The sequence below is a fragment of the Tamandua tetradactyla genome, chromosome 12, assembly GCF_023851605.1.
Source record: "Tamandua tetradactyla isolate mTamTet1 chromosome 12, mTamTet1.pri, whole genome shotgun sequence".
Taxonomy (NCBI): Eukaryota; Metazoa; Chordata; class Mammalia; order Pilosa; family Myrmecophagidae; genus Tamandua; species Tamandua tetradactyla.
The window spans coordinates 23,992,633-24,009,973 of NC_135338.1; the positions used below are offsets into that span (position 1 = coordinate 23,992,633).

Sequence of the window (17,341 nt, forward strand, 5' to 3'; positions counted from 1 at the left end):
TCCCTTGCTCCTGAGCTTCATTGCTTTCAACCTCTGTTTCCTGGGGAGGTTCCTCATTTGGCATCTCTTGGCCTTCACTTAGCTCCTCTGGGTTCTGGCATTAGAAGGAACATGTCTGCTGGGCCTTGTCTCTCCAAGCATCTGAGTCTCGTGTTGGTTCTATCAGCTCTGAAGCAACTTTTCTCCAAGCATCTGCATTTGCTGTTTGCTTTCTCCAAAGTTTTTCCTTTTTTGAAAGACTCCAGTAAACTAGTCAAGACCCACCTTGAATGGGCAGAGTCACATCTCCATTTAATCAAAATTTTACACCCACGATTGGGCATGCCACATCTCCTTGGAGTTAATCTAATAAATATTTCCACCCCTTCCCAGACCATGTACCCTTCCCCCCGCTGCAAAAAAGTTTCCACCCTACAATATTGAATCAGATTAAAAGGATTGACTGCCCCTGTAAGACTGGATCAGGATTAAAACATGACTTTTCTGTGGCAAATAATGGTTTCAAACTGTCACATTTTGAAACGAACTTAAAAATTTTGGAAGACAGCTAATAGTTTTCCAAATGGCTTAACTCCATTGCTAACCTTCACAGAGTTCAGTACAAGGGAGAACCCAGATTTAAAATATATATACCACTTTTGAGCTGGCCTTTTGAGTGAACCTGTGATTAAACACACTGTTGTTTCTAAGACAAACCCAGAAGGAAGCCATTTAAGTGCATATAATTCTAATATCCACTATTAGGGACAAAAAGCAAACCTTTCTTTCTGTATTCTATCAATGAAAGAAATGTAGGAATAAGGTACATTCATATCCCTAAACCTGTGATATTCAGAATGGTACTTTTCAAAGCTTTTGGGTTTAAACCTATATATATTCATGGAATACATTATTTATGTGATTTCCAGGCTATTTGCTTATATTCTTAAGAGAAATATGATTTTTATGTTTCTTCAAAGACTTGTTAAATATGCACCTTTTACCTTTTTTATGTACTTCATTATTGGTTAGTTTATCCCTATAGTATAAATTGATATCTGTATTTAAGTTCATTATTTTGCAAACTACATCACCTAGTTAGAGTTGTATTTAATATTATTTTAAGTACTGTATTGGGGCCCATTGTGGGCTCACATGGATCTTATGGGCAGGTAGTCATTTATCTGTTTCCTTTATTTTAGTTTCCAGAAAGAAGCTTTTCTCTGGATTTCCCATTTTATCTGCCAGTTCTGATGTCTCTAATTGGTAGCCATCAAAAATACTGAAAATATTGGGCAGAGTTTTCTCAAACTGCCCACATAACTATGCATATGACATGAAAGTTAATGCAAATTACAGAAACAGCTAATTTATACTCAGTTGGCTGTGTCTCAAAGATGGAAAATTAAAATAAAATAATAAAAACAAAAACCACAGTGACACAAGCAGACATTTGCACACTAGTGTTTATAGCAGAACTATTCACAATTGCCGAGAGATGAAAACAATCCAGGTGCCCATCAGTACACAAGTGGATAAACAAAATGTGGTATACACACATAATGGACTGTTATGAAGCAGTTAGACAAAATGATGTCTGAAAACATATGGCAATGTAGATGAACCTTGAGGACATCATATTCAGTGAAGTAAGTCAAACACAAAAGAACAAATTCTGTATGATTTCTTTATTATGACTCTGGTAGAGCCTCTAGTGTTTTGGAGCAGCTGGTAGGAAAAATCTGAGATGATGAAATGGTAGCCCCCTGGCACCTTTGTGTAGCTACTTGTTGAAGTGTGCTTTAAAAATTATTGCTTTTCTCTTTTTTTTTGCTTTGTATATATATTTTACAACACAACAACAAAAAAAAGTAAAAAAAAAAAAAAAAACTATAGGCAGCTATAGTAATATTAGATAAAATAATTCCTGAAATAAAAAATTTGAAAATATTTAGTAACATAGGTCACTACTTGTCCTAGTTTGCTAGCTTCCTGAATGCAACACACCAGAGATAGACTGGCTTTCAATAAAAGGGGATTTATTTAGTTAACACACAGTTCTTCAGAGGAAAGGCAGCTAACTTTCAACTGAGGTTCTTTCTTACAGGAGAAGGCACAGGGTGATCTCTGCTGGCCTTCTCTCCAGGCCTCTGGGTTCCAACAACTTTCCCTGAGGTGATTCCTTTCTGCATCTCCAAAGGCCTGGGCTGAGCTGTGAGGGCTGAGATGAGGTATGCTGAGCTGCTTGGGCTGTGCTACCTTGAGCTCTCTCATTTAAGCACCAGCCAATTAAATCAAACATCATTCATTACAGCAGGCATGGCTCCTAGCCGACTGCAGATGTAATCAGCAACAAATGAGATTCACATGCCATTGGCTCATGTCCACAGCAATAGAACTAGGCACCTTCACGTGGTCAAGTTGACAGCTGAACCTAATTACCACGCAACTATAGCAAAGGTGATATTTGTAATAACTTTCTACTTATATTTTGAGAATTTACATAGTTTTCATAGTTAATCAAATGGTTTTTAAAATAGTGTTTAATATTCAGAATCTAAGAAACTCTGATATCTGTATCTGTTGATTTTTTTCCTTCCTTTAATTTTAAATTGGTTTATGAAACATATTGTACAAACAGGCTTTACAATGTTTATTTAGATATTTTATTTAAATTTCCCTATGGATAAGCTAACTAAGATATCTATTTTAGGTGTTTAAGATTTTCATATGTTAATTGTAAAAACATTTGTATCTTCATGTTTTCCTGAATCAGGAAAATGTTTAGTAACATAGGTCATTACTATAGCAATGTAGATATTTGTAATAACTTTCTTCTTGATATTTTGAGAACATTCAGTTTTGACAGCTGATCAAATGCTATTTAAGTTGGAGTTTAATATTTAGAATTTAAGAAACTCTGCTGAGTTTATAGATTTTTCCCTTGTTTCCTCAATTTCTTTCTTTTTTATTGATATTGATTTATATATTCACATACCATATAATCATCCAAAGTGTACAATCAGTGGCTCACAATGTCATAATATAGCTGTACATTTTATCATCACAGTCAACTTTCTTTTTCTTTCTTGTGAAAAATAACATATACAAAAAAGCAATAAATTTCAGAGCATATCACAGCAGTTAGTTGTAGTTGTTGCCTTAATTTTAAATTGGTGTATGAAACTTACTGTGCAAATGCAGGTTTTACAATGATTACTTGGATACTTTATTTAGTTATGCCTATGGTTAAGCTAACTAAGCTATCCATTTTTGAGGTTCTAAGTATATTGTTTGTTTTCTTAAATAACATCTAACAAAAAATAAAAAATAAAAACAAATCTAGTTAATTATTGGGATATTTTACTGACTGAAATTTAACTTGAGCCAAGATATTAAAATTTTGCTTACTTCACACCAGTTCATCTTTTTTTGATGCTGACTATTTGCAGGACTCTGTGATAATTGCTCATATGGATTTCGGAGGATCCAGATAACAAAAAAAGTATATCAGAAAGTCACATTGTAAGGCTCTTGCAGAAATCACTATGCTTGCACTATTGATTTCAGCAGTGTCTGAAAAAGTAATCAACAAGCAAGTTGGTACATAGGTTGCATAATAAGGATCTAAAAAACATTGTAAGTGGATCTTAAAAAGGCAAAGTGCAATAATCCAAAGAATGAATAATATTTTTCTACCATCTTGAATTTTGTATCAGATCTCTCTTTGTAATTCAATTTCTGGAAAACTAAGTTTATAAAGTATTATTCTTAGAATAGTAAATGGAAGTCTTATGAATGAAAATCTGGATTTTTTTGTCAGCATTTGTCAGTAATTGTATTTGTAAGCATTTGTTTTAATGACTTTGATGTTGAAGTCCCTCATTTTCAACGAATTGGAAGGTGAAGTTGGATTATATTGTCATTTTATCTTGCTGGCTTCTTCAGTTTACTGGATATTTATATTAAGATTTTTGCCTTTAGAAGACAGGGCAGCATCTGCCTAATAAGTGAGAGGTTTTACATGACCATGTTTAAAACTCTCTGATGATATTTAATGCACTTAGGATAAAGTACAAAATCCTTGCCAGATTTATAAACTCCACATTGTTTTATGAAATTGTCATATCTTTCTACTTTAGTATAACAAACATGAAACATTAATAGGTTCAGGGAATTAATCTTTTTCTTAAGATGATACAATTAAAACTTTATCCCATCAGAAATACAGTTTTAGAGTAATAGAAACCAGTAAGAGATAGATTAAGCAATGAGCTAGTTTATAGCTAAATTTTATTTCCTATGTTAAATCCAATCCATACCAGAGAATATTTCATCATTCTTTGAGTTTAAGGAAATTGAACCAGTTCCTCTATCTCATAAGATACTATTGCAGTTTATAAGCATGCTTTAGTTCCGCCAACACTTAAAGGTAACCATGTTTAAGGCATTGTCCCGTGTTCTAGAAATATAGTTTAGCTGAAGAATCAAGCATGAATATATATAATACAATGTAGTAGGTGTAATACTGAAGGTATGCATAAAATGCTATGGGACACTGATAAATGTGGAATTAATTTTGTATATAACTGTCTGGGAAAATCATACAAAGTCAGTGGCATTTATCTCTCAATATACCACCAGGGTCCATTGGACCATGTTTTAGTTTTAAGTTTCTTTTTTTTTTTTGATTTGTACTAACAATTTATAAGGTTTGATATTTTATGATGATTTATTTTCTATTTTTTATGATTTTTATTTTAGAGGTTTTCTAAAAAACAAAGAGGAAATTAGGAAATTTGCTTTTTAAAAAATATGTAGAGTTATTCTAACTGCGATTACTATATTACTTTATAGGGTCCTTTTGTAAATTGAAGACATATGGTGTCATAGTATTTTTATTTTTCCTGTATCTTGAAGCATTTTCCTATTTTATAGTCTTAGAATTATTTCATCATTACTCTTCAGTTATATCCTACTATCCTAAAAAAGATTAAAATGGTAAGAAAATGGAAGAATGATGGAATCACTAAGAAGGGCAATGTAGTTAAATAAACTGTCACTCTTATATCATCCTTCAGTTTTCTTATCAAGTTGCCCAAAATATTACATCATCTTTCAAGAAGATATAAAAGAACAACAGAGGCATCATCTTTGTGGACTGTCTTTAGTTTTCATTAAACATAGTTGAAAATTCCAAACTTTTAGTTTTCTGCCCATAATGGCAAATGTAGAAAAATTGACAAAAGACTTTAACAATTAGTACCCAAATCAGAAGATGAATGCATAGAGACAGGGGCACTCTAGACTAATGTTGATGGTAAAATTGATATTATAGGTGAATTCTCAGAGAGGATCTTCAGGTAACCCTATCCTACACGAGTTTTCTCAAAAATCGAGTGAACAATACATGTCTGCGAACAAAAGAGATACACAGTAGTCTCATTGAGATAGTCAGTGGTAAGGACTTCATCACATAGCATTTTTTTTTTAATTTTATTGTATAGTATAACATACATACAAAGCAAATAAATGAAAAAGCAGTAGTTTTCAAAGCACTCTTCAACAGATAGTTACAGGACAGATCCCAGAGTTTGTCATGGGCTACCATACAATCCTTTCAAATTTTTCCTTCTAGCTGCTCCAGAACATAAGAGGCTAGACAACTGAAGTATTTTTTTATCATCACGATAAACTTTTTCCCCTTTTTTTGCATGTGAAAAATAACATATATACAAAAAAAAGCAATAGATTTCAAAGCACAGCACGACAATTAGTTGTAGGACATATTTCAGAGTTTGAAATGGGTTACAATTCCACAATTTTAGGTTTTTACTTCTAGCTGCTCTAAGATACTGAAGACTAAAAGAGATATTTTAATGATTCAGCATTCATATTCATTTGTTAAATACTATTATCTTCACTGTATAACTTCACCATCACCTTTGATCTTTCTATACCTCTTGTTAGTGGTGTTTGGGTTATGGACATTCTAAATTTTTCATATTGATAGGGTCTGTCGGTAATATGGGGTAGGAAGATGGAGCTATCTGATGTTCTGGAGAGGCTGGGGCCTCTAAGTTTCAGGACTTATCTGGTCCAGGGACTCATCTGTAGGTTTTTGGGAAATTACTCTAGTGCATGGAACCCTTGTGGAATCTTATACATTGCCCTAGGTGTTCTTAGGATTGGTTCAAATGGTCGTGGTTGGGGTTTCACAGGTTATGATAGGTAGCAATATCTAACTGAAGCTTGCAAAAGAGCAACTTCCAGAGTAGGCTCTCGACTCTATTTGAACTGTTTTTGCCACTGATACTCTGTTAGTTACACTTCTTTCCCCTCTTTGGGTCAGGATGGAATCGTTGATCCCATGGTGTCAGGGCTGTATTTATCTCTGGGAGTCATCTCCCATGTCGCTAGAGAGTCTTTCACCCCTGAATGTCATGTCCCACATAGGGGGGAGGACAATGATTTCACTTGCTGAGTTGGGCTTAGAGGGAGAAAGGCTACATCTGAGCAACAAAAGAGGTCTTCCAAAAGTAAATCTTAGGCATTCCTATAGGTAAACTAAGCTTCTCTGCTACCTACATAAGCCTCACAAGAGTAAGTCTCAGGATCAAGGGCATGGCATATTGATTTGGGTGTCCCTAAAGTTTGGGTCTTACCTTTTCTCAAAAGGTCTGGATCTTACCTTTCCTGTCTCTTAACAGTCCTTCGATTAACAGGCATTTTAAATTGTCATTTTTAATATTCATGAACAGCAGTTTATCAATTTTTATAATTTTAAATTTTATAAAATTTGTATATTTTTATGCAGTATGTTTTTGGTATTGTATCTAAAAAAAGTTTTTGCCTGACTGAAGGTCAACAAATTTTCACTTTTGTTTTCTTCTAGAAGGTTTTTAAGATTTAGATATTACATTTAAATCTACAATCTATTTTGAATAAATTTTTTTATTGTGAGAATTATGGATTAAAGTTAATTCATTTTTGCATGTCATTATCCAGTTGTTCCAGCACCATTTGTTTAAAAGACTATTCTTTCTGTACTGAATTACCTGTGCTTGTTTTTTGAAAATCAGTTGTCCCATATATGTGTGTATCTATTTCTGCCCTCACTTTTCTGCCCCATTCTCCATTCACACTTTAGACGAGTGAAGTGTTCTATAAATGTTACTTAGGTCCAGTTGTTTGATAGCATTGTTCAAATGTTCCATATCCTTGCACTTCACTTGTTCTGTTAGTTATTGAGGGACAGACAGTATTTATGTCAGTTCTTGCTCCTTGTATTTTGAAAGTCTTTTATTGGGGAAATATATGTTTAGGACTTTTGCATTCTATTGATTGACATCTCTGTTGGTAGAAGATTACCCTCTTTCACTGGTAATAGTCTTTGTTCTTAAATCTGCCTTGTCTGCTATTAATACATCTTCTCCAGCTTTCTTTTGATAAGTGTTAGCATGATATGTCTTTTCCACATTCTTTTACTTTTTACCTATTTTTGTGTCTATTTATAGACATAATAGGTATAATATATTTACCTATTTTTTGTACTTAATGTCAAATCTGTTATTTTCTGCCCTTTAACTGGTATGTTTATAACATTTGCATTTTATGTGATTACTGATATGGTTACCTATCATCTTATTTGTTCTCTATTTGTTACATTTGTCCTTTGTTCTCTTTTTTTTTTTTTTTTTTACTGTTTTCCCTTTGTATTAATTACTTATTATGATGATATCATTTCTTTAATGCTTATCAGATATAACTGATTATTATAAGGTTGATTTGGGTTTGTAGTACACAGCTTTAATTTATCACAGTGATAGTCAAGTGATATTATACTATATGTATTATACTGTACTATCTGGACTATACTGTATTATCACACTGATCAACCTTCAAGTAATATACACCCCTTCACATTTAATTAAGAAACTTAGGAAATATACTTCTATTTATCCCCTACAAGTCATTGTGCTACTGTCATACATTTTCTTAAAGGATATGTTATAAACTCCATAATACATTACTTTTGTTTTGAAAATCAATTATGTTTCTAGATGCTTAATTACAAAAAAGCTTTATATTTACTCACATAGTTACTATTTCCAGTGTACTTCATTCCTTTATTTAAATCCAGATTTCCATCTGGCATTTTCTTTCATCATGAAGCGCTTCTTGTAATAGTTTTCATAATGAAGCTCTGTTTGTGATGATTTAATCCAACTTTTGTACATCTAAAAAAGTGTATCTCAACTCCAGTTTTTAAAGATATTTTCACTAGATATAAATTTCTAGATTGACTTTTTTCTTACAATTCTTCAAAGATGTTGTTCTGCAGTAATCTAGCTTGCTTTGCTACTTGTGGAAGTCTTCTCATACATTTTTTATTTTGTATTTCAATAACTGCTTAATAAAGTATAACTCACTTTCCATATAATTCACTTTTTAAAAGTAGATCACAGAGTGGGTTTTAGTACATTCACAGAGTTTGTACAACCATCACCACTATCTCATTGAAAACATACTCATCACCACTAAGAGAAACAATGTTCTTACTTCTGGGGAGATGGCAGTATAGGATAGGCCAAGGTCACCCATGCTCCAAGGAACAGCTAGAGAAGTGACAGAAAAACAACCAGGACAGTGATTCCAGGGCACAATGAATGATCTGAAAGAGTCTTCTACACTACATAGGAAGGTCCTGGATGACAAAGCTGAGGAAATGAAATGCAGAGAACCGGAGACCATCCACCTAGTGTAAAGGGCCTGGAGCCCTCAGCAGTATACTAACAGGAAGACAGGGATGAGGAAGTAAGCCACGCCATACTCCTTGAATGGGTCATACCCACGCGTGCCACCCCTGACCCTTGCCCCAAGTATCCCCTCCCCACCCACTATACCCAACACACACGAAAGAAACAGAACTTTCACAAATATATGGAGATTAAATAATGCAGTCTTAAACAACTAGTGGGTTAAATAAGAAATTGCTAGAGAAATCAGTAACTATCTGAAGACAAACGAGAATGAAGATACAACATATCAGAACTATGAGATACAGCAAAGGCAGTGCTGAGAAGGAAATTGATTGCCCTAAATGCCTATATTAATAAAGAAGAAAGAACAAAAACTGAGGCCTTAACTGCTCACCTGGAGGTACTAGAGAAAGAACAACAAACTAATTGCTAAGCAAACAGAAGTGGAGAAATAATAAAGGTTAAAGCAGAATTAAATGAATTGGAGAATGAAAAAACACTAGAAAAATCATTAAAACCAAAAGTTGGCTCTTTGAGAAAATCAGTAAAATCAATGGACCCCTAGTTAGGCTGACAAAGCAAACAAGAGAGAGGATGCAAATAAACAAAATCAGGGGGTCATTACTATGGACCCTGAAGAAATTAAAAAAAAACACTGAGATTCTGTGAACAACTTATATGCCAAAAAATAAGATAACTTAAATGAAATGGACAAATTCCTAGAAGCACACGAACAATCTAAACTGACTTGAGAAGAAATAGAAGATCTCAACAAATCAGTTACATGTAAAGAGATTCAAGCAGTCATCGAAAATGTTCGTACAAAAAAAGGCCAGTGCCAGAAGCCTTCACAGGGGAATTTTAGCAAACATTCCCAAAAGAACTAACACCAGTCCTGCTCAAAATGAGGAAAAAAGAACACTACCTACTCATATTATGAAGCTAACATCACTCTACTATCAAAACAGATAAAGATGTTAGCTATAAGGAAGGAAAACTATAGACCAATTTCTCTAATGAATATAGATGCAAAAATTATCAACAAAATACTAGCAAATTGAATCCAACAATGTGTTAAAAGAATTATACACCATGATCAAGTGGGGCTTATGTCTGGAATGCAGGGGTGGTTCAGTACAAGAAGGTCCATCGACATAATTCAGCACATTAACAGGTCAAAAGGGAAAAATCCCGTGACCATCTCCATTGATGTTGAAAAAGCATTTGACAAAATTCAACATCCTTTTCTGAAAACAAACAAACGAAAAACACTTTAAAATGTAGGAATCAAAGAAAACTTCCTCAATATGATAAAGAGTGTATATGAAAACCCATAGCCAGCATCATACTCAGTGGTGAGAGACTGAAAGCCTTCCCCCTTAGATCAGGATTGATATTAAGATTCCCTCTGTCACTATCATTTAACATTGTACTAGAAGTTCTAGCTACAGGAATCAGGCAGAAAAAAAGAAATAAAAGCCATTCAAATTGGATAGGAATAAGTAAAAGTCTTATCATTTGCAGATGACGTGATACTATACTTGGAAAATCGTGAGAAATCTTCAACAAAGCTTCTTTGTTTTTTCCACAACAGAGTGGAGGGATATAAAATTAATGTGCAAAAATCAGCAATGTTTCTATATACAAACAATGACCTAACTGAGGAGACAATTGAGGAAAAAATTCCATTCAGAATAGCAACTAAAAGAATCAAATATCTGGGAATAAACTTAAGTAGGATGTAAAGGACCTGTATGCAGAAAAGTACTTAACATTGCTAAAAGAAATCAAGAAAGATCTAAATAGATTGAATGACATTCCCTACTCATGGAATAGAAAGGTTAAATCTTGTTAAGATATCATTTCTCCCCAAATTGGTCTATAGTGTCAACACAATACCAATAAAAATTCCAAAAACCTGTGGAGATTTGGAAAAGCTTGTTATTAAATTCAGTTGGAAGGGAAAGAGACTTCAAATAGCTAAAAGTATCCTGAAGTGGGAGGATTAACACTTACTAATTTTAACGCTTATTGAAAGCCACAGTGGTCAAAACAGCCTGGTGATGGAACAAAGATAGAAGTATTGACCAAGGGAATTGAATAGTGTGTGGACATAACACCAAATCTATGGGCGACTGATCTTTGACAAGACTTCCAAATCTACTGAACTGGGACAAAATATTCTTTTCAATAAATGGGCATGGACGGTGGGATATTAATAGCCAAAGAATTAAAGAGGACTCTTACCTTACATCCTATACAATAATTAATTCAAAGTGGATCAAAGACCTAAATATAAGAACCAGTACCATTGAACTTCTAGGAGAAAATTTAGGGAAACATCTTCAAGTCTTGTAACAGGAGGTAGCCTCTTAACTTTTATACCCAAAGCACAAGCAACAAAAAGAAAAAATAAATGGGGACTCAAAATCAACTGCTTTTGTGCCTCAACAGACTTTATCAAGAGGCAGCAAAATCAATGGGAGAAAATATTTGGAAAATATGAAAATGGTTTGATGTCATATACACATAAAGAAATCATACAAATCAACAGCAAAAGAATTAAAGAACCCAATTATATAATGGGTTAGAGATATGAATTGATTTTTTTTCCGAAGAGCAAATACAGATGGCTAAAAAGCACAAGAAGTGATGCTCATTTTCATTAGCTATAAGGGCAATGCAGAGCAAGACTGCAATGAGAATCACCTTTCACCTATAAGAATGGTTGCTGTTACTCAAACAGGAAACTACAAATGTTGGAGAGACTGTGGAGAAATTGGGACACTTATGCACTGCTGATGGAAATGTGTAATGATATAGCTGCTATGGAAGACAGTTGGCAGTTCCTTAGAAAACTAAGTATCAATTTTCCCTTTGACCCAGCAGTACCACTACTCATTATATACCCAGAGGATAAAAGCAGTGACAGAAACAGATATTTGCACATCGATGTTCATAGCAACATTATTCACAAATGCCAAAAGATGGAAATAATCCAAGTGCCCATCAGCAGATGAGTGGATAAACGAAATGCGGTATATACATACGATGGAATATTATGCAGCAGTAAGACAAATTGACTTTCTGAAGCTTATGATAGTGTGGATGAACCTTGTGAACATAATGCTGAGTACAATAAGCTAGACCCAAAAGTATAGATGAGAGTAAATAATACTGAGTTACAGGCGAAGAACTACTATTGCATGCTATGGACTGTGCTTAACAGGAAGACATCCACAGTATCACAGCAATACCTGAGGCAAATAATTGGAGAGGTGGGGGTGGGAAGGACAAGAGTTAAGGGGAGGTTTGTATTTTCTATTTGGTGAGGGTGTGCTTATCAGTTATTTTTCTCATAGGAGCAATGAAAAATATGTTTTGGTTATTGTTTACTATCTTAATTCTATTTTCATATAAATTATTCTGGATAATTTAAATCTTTTCAGGTTTTACCACTTGTTTTACAGTCAAGCATATGGCTTATCTTCGGAATATTCCATGTATTCTCTTTTTTTAAAGAGACCATCTTTATTTTAAGGATTTTTAACAGTGAAGAATTCGAAAAGTGTTTTTTTACAGTTCATTTATTTATATTTAAAAGGAACCGTTGACAAAGATTTACCAGAAATAACCTGAGCAAGCACGAAAATTCAGTTAATACAACTGAAACACTACCAAGGAATTCCAGGGCACACAGTCCTGGACACAATAAAAATCTGTCATCAATACAAAAACTGACTGCTGCTTTTTTTTCCAAACAAACGGTGATATAATTAAAAATATTCAATCACTTCTGTTCTTTCATGAATATATAAATTAAAATACCAATTAAACAACTAATATGCCTTCTCTTTAAATGTTTCTTACAGATACATTTTCAATATTTTCATCCAATAGTGGTGTTGTTTAAGAGATTTTCCATTCACAAGTCAAACAACAATTCAGCTAAAAGGATCTGATAGTCTATATAGGCTCATAGTGCAAATAGAGTTCACTCTACAGCAAACAGCATTTCTAATATACAAAACAGATAAAATTCTTACATTCACAAGCTCTCCTAAGCAGACAGTCACACAGCTAGAACTTTTAATAATTTTACTGGTGATTTCAATGGAACTCTGGATATTTCCAAACTCTGTCACTGTACTTGAACTCATCTTAGGTTTTATATTTTGCTTTTCCAGTTTGGATAATGAAACAAACACAATCCAAATCCCTGAAGTATTTCCTATAGTCAAGGGCATATCCTACAACAAACTTGTCTGAAATTTCAAATCCAACAAAGTCTGGTCTATATCCAACACTTTGAGCGTCCTTTTCACCAGTAAGCTTGTGAACTTGACCATCTTTGGACTATACTGCTTGACCAAGGAAAGAAAGTTTGCATTGTTTTGTGAGTGTCAATTATATCTTCAACAATCAAGACATTCTTTCCAGTTAAAGTTGAGAGATCGTCTCCACCAATTACTTTTAATGTCCCCTGTTGATTGATCATTACAGTAGCTATTTAGCCTGATAAAATGAATAAAATTCATAGGAATGGATCTATCACTATTTCTGTTCACTTCTTTGATGTAACCCATTAGGTCTGCAAAGAATTTCTAGCCCCTTTGAGCACACAGAGGGCTACAATGTGATGTCTCCCATCTCCTTCATCACATCTCAAGCAAGCCCTTTAGTTCTGTCCATAATTATTAGTCTGTAATTATTAGAAGATTCCAAATCTTCAGCATAATGATTAGGTATATAAAATAAATTTAGGTCATACCCTGGTTCATCATCGTAATCTAATGTCTTCTCATTGGTTTCATGACATTGGGGCTGTGGGTTGCCATAACGGAGCCTGGTGGAAGAGAAAGAAGCCGGCGGTAAAAAAGAGGAGGTGACGGAGGCAGTGATGGAGATCTCATTGCACAGAGTGCAGAATTCATGGGAAAGCTCTAGGTCACCACCTCCACCCTCCATGTACTCTTAAAAAGAGTTAGTGTGTTCTGCTGTCATTTGGGTTGAGTGTGCTGTAAATGTTAATTAGGTCAAGTTGGTTCATATTGTTGTTTATATGTTTTATATCATTTGATTTTTTTAAATGTTCTTCCAAGTCCTGAGACAGGAGTGCTGATATTTCTACTTATAATAAAGGGCTAATAATCCTCTTCTCCTTTGAAATCTTTTTGTTTTTACTTTGTGGAGTCTGTCATTGAAGTCTGTTATTAGGTACTTAAATATTTTGGATGGTTGTGTCTTTTTTTTTAATTAGTTGAGCCTTTTGTTGTCATGAAATGTCTTTCTTTATCCCTGGTAATCTTCCTTCTGAAATCTATTTTGTTTTCTTTATTGTTTCTTTCACTCTAATTTTTCCCACTCTTTTACTTGTAACCAAATTGCGTCTTTATGTTTGTTGTGGGTTTTTGTATACTGCATATAATATTTTCTTGTTCTTTATGTCTGGTTTGTCAACCTCCTCCTTTTTTAAAAAAAAACATTTTTTATTGTGAAATATAACATATATAAGAAGTAAAAATAAAAAAGGAGCAATAATTTACAGAGTATGTTTTTTTAATTATGAAATATATACAAAACAATAAATTTCCATGTACATTTTAAGAAGTAGTTATAGATCAGGTTTTAAAGTTTGGTTTAAAAGCCATGATTTTTTGTTTTTCCTTCTAGTTGCTCCAAGATGTTGTAGATTTTCTGTTGGAGACCAACAGAGATATCAGTATAATAATTCAGCAGTCGTACTCATTTATTAATTCCTATCTTCTCTGTTGTACTCCTCCTTCTCTTTGAATAACATATATACATAAAAGCAATAAATTTCAAAGTACATTACAACAATTAGTTGTAGAACAGATTTCAGAGTTGCTATGGGTTCCAATCCCACAATTTTAAGTTTTTATTTCTAGCTGCTTTAAGGTACTGGAAGCTAAAAGAAATACCAACATGATTCAACATTCATACTGATTTGTTAAACCCAACCAACCTTCTCTGTATAACTTCACTGTCAACCTTTGATCTTTCTCCCACTCTTTAGAGATATTTGGGCTATGCCCATTTGAACTTTTTCATGTTGAAAGGGACTGTCGATAATATGGGTTAGGAGGATGAAACTAGATGATGTTCTGGAAGGGCTGTCCTCTCTGCATTTCAGGCCTTACCTTGTCCAGGTACCCTTCTGTAGGTTATAGGTTTCTGTAAAATTACCTTAGTGCATGGAACCTTTGTAGAATCCTATATAATGTCCTAGTTAATCTTTAGGATTGGCAGAAATGATTTTGGTTTGGGTTTGGCAAGTTATGATAGGTAGCAATGTCTAACTGAAGCATGCTTAAGGGTGACCTCCAGTGTAGCCTCTCAACTCTATTTGAACTCTCTCAGCCACTGATAACTTATTACACTTTTTTTTTTTGACTTTTTTGTCAGAATGGCATTGTTGATCCCACAGTGCCAGGGCTAGGCTTATCCCTAGGAGTCATCGCCCATGCCACCATGGGTGTCACCCCTGGATGTCATATCCCATGTAGGGGGAAGGGCGATGGTTTTATTTGCAGAGTTGGGCTTAGAGAAAGAGAGGCCACTTCCGAGCAACAAAAAACGTCCTCTGGAAGTGACTCTTAGGCATACAATAGGTAGGCTAAGCTTCTCCACTATTTAACATAATTTTCACAAGAGCAAACCTCAACATCAAGGGCTTAACCTATTGATTTGGTTGTCCCTAATGGTATCTGGGATTTCCCTGGTGGTAAAGTTTAAAAGTTCCATGATTTTTCTCCCAACCCTCAAGTTTACTAATAGTTTATGATTATTAACTTAATATACTCTGAGATGTATTCAGGCATTATATTAATCTATACAGGACTAAAGACCCTTATTCTTATTGTGGGCTCCCTGTGTTTGGATTTTTTGAATGCTACATCCAGACAGGTTAAGTTAGATTATGTGCTACAGAAAATTTAGGTTCTGGACATAATAAAACTTTTTCCTTTGATCTCAAAGATTATGTGAAGTTCTAAAATAAAGGCAATGTCTTCCTTACCCCTGTATTCTGAATAATCCTGTCCCGATCGGCTTCATTCTTATCTCTAAATGCCAGGTTATACATATGAGCGCCTCACAATCCAGAAATAACGGTTACTTCTCCAGACTAAATGTGACTGGCATAAGAGCTTACAATCCAGGTCCCAGTTTTCTTGTATTTTTGTTTTATTTATTTTTTTACATGGTCAGGCACCAAGAAATGAACCTGCGTCTCCAACATGGCAGGCAAGAACTCTGCCTGCTGAGCCACCCGTGGCCCACCCTCTTATAGTATTTTTTAAATGAGATTATGCAACATTTGTTCTTTTCTTTCTGTTTTATTTTGCTTCACCGAATGTCCCACAGTTTCATTCACATTGTTGCATGCCTCGGAACTTTGTTCCTTTTTGTAGCAGCACTGCGTTTGATCATATCTTCCACCATCCTTCACAAATCTTCTCCATCAGTGTATCTTTCAGCCACCTCCATCTAAAGGGCCTCATGTATACTGTCCAAAGCCGACAGTCCATCAACACTCTCAATTTTAGATAATTTCATTGTTCCAGAAGAAAAAGATAGCCAGTAACCACACCCTTACCAAATAGAAAATCCAAACTTCTCCTGAATTCTTGTCCCTCCCCCCATTGTGTACCCCTGGTATTGCTGTGGTGCTGTTGATGTTTTCCTGTTGAACATAGCCCATAGCATGCAATAACATTTTCCTCTTATACCCTGAAATTATATACTTTTTGTACAAGATTCATACTTTTGCAATAGTTCATGCAAAATCTTATTTATATTTGTAGTGTTAATTGGTGGAGCACATGAGTCAATATAACCCCTTTCAATCATGTTCACCTTCAATATGGTAATATTACTTGTAGACCCACTATTGAACCACCTCCATTCCTTATCATTAAGTTCAACCTCATTAGCAAACTATTCACCCATCTCAAGCTTCTGTGTATCTCCAGGTGCTCTACATTCTGTATTATAACCCTCTGATTTTACCTTTACCATGGTCATAAAAATGGGATCATACAGTATCTCTCCTTTTGTGTCTGACTTATTTTGCTCAGCATTATGTCCTCAAGGCTCATCCATCTTGTCATGTGGTTCAGGACGTCATTTCATCTTACTGCTGCACAACATTCCATCATATGTATACACAGAGTACGTTTTAAAAAGCAGTTACAGAGGGCGGGCCATGGTGGCTCAGCAGGCAGAGTTCTCACCTGCCATGCCAGAAACCTGGGCATGATTCCAGTGCTTGCCCATGCAAAAATAAATAAATAAATAAAAAGCAAATTTTTTTTTTTTAGATTTCAGAGTTTGGTATGGATTACCATTCCACAGCTTCAGGTTTTAGTGTGTAGCTGCTTCAAAACACCAGAGGCCAGAAGAAACATCAGTATAGTGATTCAGCTGTCATACTCATCTGTTAAACCCTATCTTCTCTATTACAGCTCCGCCTTTTCCTTTCAATCGTTGTCCCAATCTATAGGGGTCATTGGGGTGTGCCTGTTCTGACTTTTTCATGCTGAAAAGGGCTATCGACAATATAGGATGGGGCAAGGAAT

The 17,341-nt window shown here is 34.6% G+C and overlaps 1 protein-coding gene and 1 pseudogene across 21 annotated transcripts in view; one reads left to right on the forward strand and one right to left on the reverse strand.

Annotated features, from left to right (window-relative positions):
• GPHN (gephyrin) overlaps positions 1-17,341 on the forward strand; it is a 750,954-nt gene that overhangs the window by 143,578 nt on the left and 590,035 nt on the right. The gene's annotated exons all lie outside the window — the stretch shown is intronic.
• LOC143652637 (hypoxanthine-guanine phosphoribosyltransferase pseudogene) lies at positions 12,903-13,709 on the reverse strand (annotated as a pseudogene).